This window comes from Dermacentor andersoni, chromosome 1, assembly GCF_023375885.2.
Source record: "Dermacentor andersoni chromosome 1, qqDerAnde1_hic_scaffold, whole genome shotgun sequence".
NCBI classification, from domain to species: Eukaryota; Metazoa; Arthropoda; class Arachnida; order Ixodida; family Ixodidae; genus Dermacentor; species Dermacentor andersoni.
In genome coordinates this window covers 183,737,913-183,745,610 of record NC_092814.1, presented here as the reverse complement: position 1 = coordinate 183,745,610, position 7,698 = coordinate 183,737,913, and positions in this window count along the sequence as shown.

The window sequence follows — 7,698 nt, the reverse complement described above, 5'->3', positions numbered from 1 at the left end:
AACCTGGATGCTTACGAAAAGGGTTCTACTTAAATTGAGGACGACGCAACGAGCTATGGAAAGAAGAATGATGGGTGTAACGTTAAGAGATAAGAAAAGAACAGATTGGGTGAGGGAACAAACGCGAGTTATGACATCTTAGTTGAAATCAAGAAAAAGAAATGGGCATGCTATCAAGAGCCCCGATGCCGGGGCGCAACTATGTGCTGTCCAGAGGGCCCACGATGCGGCGGTCGGGCAAGGCCTGACTGTCCCAACGTGGGAGCGGCCCGCAGCGCGCTGAGTCGCGTACCTCAGGACCTTATTAAAGTTTTGCATCCATCCATCCACCCATGGGCAGGACATGTAATGAGGAGGGAAGATAACCGATGGTCATTAGGGGTTACGGACTGGATTCCAAGGGAAGGGAAGCGTAAAGTAGGGAACGTAGCAGGGGGCGGCAGAAAGATTGGTGGGCGGATGAGATTAAGTTGGCAGGGACATGGCCCCAATTAGTACATGACCGGGGTAGTTGAAGAAGTATGGGAGAGGCCTTTGCCCTGCAGTGGGCGTAGCCAGGCTGCTGCTGATGATTGATTAGTGATTAGATTAAGATGAATTAAGGTTATTAAGGAGTATTAAGGTGTATTACGGATAATTAAGGTGGATTAAAGTCGATGAAGGTGTATTAGAGTGAATGAATAATAATAATAATATTTGGGGTTTTACGTGCCAAAACCACTTTCTGATTATGAGGCACGCCGTAGTGGAGGACTCCGGAAATTTGGACCACCTGGGGTTCTTTAACGTGAACCTAAATCTAAGCACACGGGTGTTTTCGCATTTCGCCCCCATCGAAATGCGGCCGCCGTGGCCGGGATTCGATCCCGCGACCTCGTGCTCAGCAGCCCAACACCATAGCCACTGAGCAACCACGGCGGGTAGAGAGTGAATGAAGGTGGATAAAGGTGCATTAGAGAGGATTGTGCTGGATTCGGGGGATTAAAGTGAATGAAGAATGATTAGGGTGGATAAAGGAGGATTAAGGTGCATTAAGGAGGATTAGGGTGGATTAAGTCGATGAATGTGGATTAGGGTGCATTAATGAAAATTATCATGGATTAAGGAGAATGAAGGAGTATTAGGGTGGATTAAGGAGGAGCAGGGTGGATTAAACTCGGTGAAGGTAGATTAGGGTGTATTAAGAGAATTATCGTGGATTAAGGTGAACGAAGGAGGATTAGGGCGGATTAAGGAGAATAGCTGTGGATGGAGGAGGATTGGGGCGGATTAAGGAGGATTAAGGTGCATTAAGGAGGATTAGCATGGATTAAGGTCGATGAAAGAGGATGAATGTGAATTAAGATGTATTAAGGTAAATTAGGGAGGATTAATGACTGATTAAGGTGGATGATGGATTATTTGGATTAAGGCTAAGTACAGTAGGGCTTACAACCTTAATCCTCCTTCATCAACCTTAATCCACCCTAATCCTTGTTCATGCACCTTATACCTCCCTAATGCACCCTAATCGGTCTTAATACTCCTTCATCAATCCTAATTCACCTTAATCCACCCTAATCCAACTTAATGATCCTTCATCCACCTTAGTCCTGCTTACTACACCTTAATCCACCTTAATACACCATAATTCACCTTCATCAACCCTAATCCACCTTAATCTACCCCAATCCATCCTATTCGGTCTTAATCCTCTTTTATCGACCCTAGTTTACCTTAATCTACCCTAATCCACCTTAATCCTCCCTAATCCTTGTTCATGTACCCTAATCGGTCTTAATACTCCATCAACCATAATTCACCTTCATGCACCCTAATCCTCCTTCATCCACCTTAATCCTTATTCGTGCACTTTAATCCTCCTTAATACACTCTAATCCATCTTAATTCAATCACTAATGAATCATTAGTTAATTTGGCTCATCAATTTCTTAAACAGGAGTGGCCATGCTTTGGGTCGCCTCTGGCCTTCTTTAGGTCCCGTGATATTTTCTGTTCACAACGCCACCTTGAAGCATAGAGATCTAAAGGCTTTCGCTTTAAAGCTTGGAGAAAAAAAACGCAATGTGGACTAGCTAGCGCTCATCACCTGCAATACCATGGCGGGTATACTTGCCACTAATTTTTTCAGGGCTTGCATTCATTGGATCTGACCGACGCACAGATCGACGTAAGCTAGAAATAATAGCTCCTCTACAAGCCGCTATTTCCATTTTCAGTAAAACAGGCAGCGGATCCTAACAATCGCGAAAAGTGCGATCGAGAGGCTGTATCTTCGCACATAATTGTTCACAGCGGAAAGCAGAATCTATAGTGCCGCGTTTCCGACTGAATAACAACAGTTGGCGGCGTGCGAGGTAATGGAGCCGCCGCAGAATATTAAAGGGACACTAAAGTGAAAAATGATTTCTTTTGCATCAGTAAATTACCGTTCTACAACACCAAAAACGCCACTTTTAAAACGGTAAGACGTTTGGTAAGCCAGAAAAAGAGCAAGAACGAAATACGGGTGGCGACGCCTACTTGAGTTCCCGCACCTGGGGGCTGTGACGCCTTGGATTTTGATGGCATCTTCTAGGGCCTACTAATTACATATAGCGGTACAGATTGACTACATTGTGTTCTAAAGGAACCAAATATTAAACATGGCAAGTTTCGGGAACCTTTATTCAGCCAACGCGGCCCAAATGCGAAAACATACTTTGGAATCCCTGACGTCACGCTGACGTACCGGCGCTGGGGTTTCAGCGCGAAATTCAAATACTGATACTTGGACCTTCATTTTCTCATCTAATAATCAAACTGTATTTTTGAAATGACTGCCTGCAGGGTTCTCAAACAATGCTTCATTAGTCTAAACTGATTTATTGTTTCGCTTTAGTGTCCCTTTAAGCATACTGAGAACAACCGCATTTTTATGCAACGTACAAATTGCCGCAACAAAAACGCTGTTGAGCAGGCCGGAAGAATAAAAAAAATGCAGCATTACGCGATGCTTTACTACGAGCAATAAGAAAGATGCCTCAGCTCGCAAACCACGCTGTTCTTTGTCGCAACAAAGTTCTTTCAGCCAATGTTATGCAATCACTGCTTCCTCCACAAGCCGTCACGCTTTCCTTGTGGTATCATAAAAACGGCATAACCATCTTCAAGCTTCTTGCTGTAGTTATATGCGCAACAGCACGGCATAGCGGTAGCACAGGCAGCAAAAACGTTCGCTGCGCCGAGCTAATGGGCTAAAGCGCCGAGCCAACCTAAAGTCCCTTGATAATTTGAAAGTACCGCCACTCTTTGAACTCTGTCGCCACCGCGTGACCTCCTCGCCTCCTTCTCGCCCTACCCGCCGTGGTTGCTCAGTGGCTATGGTGTTGGGCTGCTGAGCACGAGGTCGCGGGATCGAATCGCGGCCACGGCGGCGCCGCATTTCGATGGGGGCGAAATGCGAAAACACCCGTGTATACTTATATTTAGGTGCACGCTAAAGAACCCCAGGTGGTCGAAATTTCCGGAGTCCTCCACTACGGCGTGCCTCATAATCAGAAAGTGGTTTTGGCACGTAAAACCCGATAATTTTTTTTTCCTTCTCGCCCCTTGCGCGTCCCCGTCGCGGCAACCAGTTTTTCCCCCGTTTTTCTGCACGACGATTGGTCTCCCTGCCGTCGCCCTTGGAAACGCATGGATCTTGCGTTTTGCTTGTGTTTTTCTTTTTCGTTCGCGCCATTTTTCTCCTCAGCTCAAGGGACTTTAGATTTCGGAGGTCATGACCAGCTGAATTCGCCGCTACCGGCGAAGACGCTGCAATTCGGTGGCTGCTCTCAGTCGCGCGCACCGCGATTTGAGAGGTGCGATAGCAAGCAATGGCATGTAATTCAACCGTTTGATCATCTACGCCCGCGGCAGTATGCCATTTAATGCGTCAGTATTCCTTCGCGGCGACAGTGGAATTTTGTTTTATTGAAATAACGTATAAACACACTTCATTACAATGAGGTCAAAAATACAGGGTGTTCAATCGAAAATCCGTTAAAAAGTTTAAATGCCTCGTTATATCGAGAATTTCGCTATACTGAAGTTTGTTACGTCGAATTTAAACTGCACATGCCTCAAATTTATAAAGTGACTGCAAACAATAATCCACGTAATTGTTCATGCTTCACAATTGGGAAAACATTGCCACCTAGCTGTGCTGAAAAGTATTTGCAAAAAGTACATATGTATTCTGCATTATCCGGTACACAATTACAGCATCAATAAGTTAAAGAGAAATTAACATAAAGTGCCAAGCTATTAATTTACAGTATTACCGTTACAGTAGGGGATATGTATTTCGGCATGATATACTTCCTGGTATAGTGTGTATGCCCTAGACTTTACAAAGACTACTGGTTGCTAGAAATCACATCAACATATTTTTTTCTTCAGTTGCATGTTTTGTGCTAAATTTGGGAGCCTGCAGATTTATCAAGGGTAGAGAACAGCTAGAGAATACTTGCTAAATATGGTACCCATATACGCAAAGTCAGTCAGCAACTTTTGCTGTAGCCTCCTCTTCAGCAGCACACTTTTCATGCTAAAATTGAAAGCCTGTATAGCAGGTAGATGGTAAGTGTAAGTCCATTACGCAGTTCTCAACCATTTCTGCCAGCGTTCCATCTGCATGCTCCACAACAAGTGATCAAGCAGCTTAGAGCAGAGAATATTTATTAATATGGCAAAACTCCTCAGATAAGCCCATATACTTTTGACGAGGCAATAACACATCATCTTGCCGATAACGCAAAACAAAGCTGTATATATTTTTATTTTCAGAAGCTGTTTTAAGGGATACTTCTATGTACGCACATACCATTCATAGAAATGCCTGACTGCAGCGACACTTTCAGGAATGCAATCTGAAAATTATTCTCATGGGAGCTGTGGCATGAACAGGAAGTAATATCCCTATTAAATGCATCCCATATAGGTATATAAATGTGACTTACAGCCCAAATGGCCTATGTCCTGACCCTGCTGATTTCAGTATAGCAGCACTGTTTTCATTCAAAACAGGTATACTGAAACCATAGAAGAAACATTAACCGATGCCATATAAAAAGTAATAAATACAATCAATATATAACATGCACAATATGGCAAAAAATAGATGTAACAACGGACATGTCTCCCAGTACACATTAGCATGTACAGAGCAATGTGATACTGTCAGCTTACATCACAGGTAATTTTGAAGAAGAATTCAACACACTAACATACTTGTTTACATTTCCCAGCATTTCACATCCCAGGAATTGTTATTTGTTGCACATGGCATACATGTAACGTGCACCCATTTACCAATTTTTTTTATTTATTTCTGAGGTGGGAAGGGTTGGATGGGAGCAGGGAGAACCTAGATGGAAGTTCACCGGTGGAAAGTTGTGGCACACACATAGAAATTCATATATGCACCTCAAAATCACGTACACCTGTGACTAGAGTGGGTGAAAAGAAGGCAGGTTAATTGCAAATTATATTACTGAGCTAAGATCACATATCGGCCTGTGTTCTTGATCGATCACTTTCAAGGATATTCCTTTAGTGCATGCTCATTAGCTACACATAAGATCAAAGAAGCAATTAAAGGAATGGGACACCATACATCAGTGTTTTTTGAGATTGCACATCTTTCTTGAATGCATTGATGAATGGCCACCAGAGATGCTATACTCGGCTACAAAGTGTTTATTGCAAGTACTATACTGTAACCACAGCCTCAAACAGTGTTGGAATTTATGTCAGTGTCACATGAGGGCATCCCCAACTGCTTCCATGCAGTTGTGTTGAGAGACCATAGTAAGACTATGGTCTCCCAACACAGTATAATTGTATAATATAATTGTATAACATTGTATAATAATTAATATATAATGCATATCCTGACAATTAATTCTGAGGACTCTGGATGAACTCCGTTTCAAAGACTTTTGACAAGACATTTCCCTGCACATATTTCAAAGCTACAACAGGCAGTTGATACGTGTAACGGTTGCCCTGATCCGAAGTCTCCGCAGAGAGACTATCTACATCAGAGAAAGATTAGATCTACCTTTCCTTCGTTTGCACTGTCACTAGCTACCATATAGTATAACAACTTACACTTGTGCGGTCTTTAAAAATGCCTCTTTACTCGATCGTTCACGTTCTTTCTTAATGAAGTTCTATATCTTAGTAGATTTTAAATATACCAAATTTTTAACTCTACTTAGCTGCGATAAAAAAATGGCAACAGAGCTTATTTTGTTGCTGCCAATTAAAAGCGATCAACTTAAATACCTCCATTTACTTTGATAAGCTAGGTGCCCCCTAGCTACAAGTCAGCACCAGATCTCCCTCAAATAAATTTTTCTTGTGCTTAAACCTCATGAAGACTCTGCAGTTATGGAAAAGATTTCAGACACAATTGGTGCACAGTGCCATCCTCATTCAAGCATTGCTTTCATTGCCACCAGCCTGTAGTACAGAAGCAGATGGGGTATGATGCACCATGCACTGACATAGGTAGAACAGAAGGAAGTCAGAAGCTGGGTCCTGGATCCTTAGTATATCTTATTGCATGCATATATGCATTATTCACTTGCTATGTTGTAAACATACATCACCAGCAACTTTATCTTTGACATGCCCTGCAGTACATAAGGATTCCAGTATTTATATATCTTCAATTTATTTATAGGATTTTAACTTTCACAGATATGACAGGGACTTTTCACCTTCGTCCGACTTTCTCAGACTGAACCTAACCTCACCTACAACTCATCGCCACATTGAATACTTACATTTTCTGCATGCTTTAGTGAACTCGACCATCACCCCCCCCACTGTACCTTCTAAAATAAATGTTATATATAAAGTTTGCGAAACCTTTACATACCTGTAGCTCTCACAGGCTAATCATTTTATGGGCGTAATGAAATGAAATTGTTGTGCCTGCTTTTTTTTGTTTATTTGAAAGCCTCCATTCTTTGAGAGCACCACAAATAATTAATTACACCAACTTTTATTCGGACAGTTCAAAATGTGCACCAAGTGCAGCATGGCTTTGGGCATGACACAAGAGACTGTTCATGTCACTGAAACTCGGGGTGGCAGACACATGGTGTTACAAACAACTCAAGGACGTGCCAGCCAGCCTGCATAGTGCAATGATTTGGGTCGCTGAAAGCTGCTAAATTGGTCCTTGCAATTAATTGTGCACTTATCCTTCAAAATGCAAGGAGACCCTTTCTCCCCTTGTTATCTTGTCAAGTGATGAATCGTCCCAACTTTCAGCAGCATCATCATAGATGTTTGTGTACACGCACAGTCGCGGACAGAATATTATGGACCATGAAATCTAAGAAAAAGCTGAATATCTCCGCAACCTCACAACGCAATCTGGTATTTGCATTTTGGACCTCGACTAGAATATGCTAACAACGTTGTCGTGGGCAGTTTTACTGGTTACTGCTACAGGCTGCTCGGGAATTGAACGTTTTCGGAGATCCCGTGGTCCATTTTATTCTGTCCGCGACTGTACATCTGTGGTGTCTGGCAACATGACATCGCCACATCAGGTTTTGGTGATGTGAATAGTCTCCCACTTTTCGTCCAAAACCCCACTGCACTTGGCACATGTTTTGAACTAGCAAACAAATGAAGTGCTATGTTTAATGGTTATAT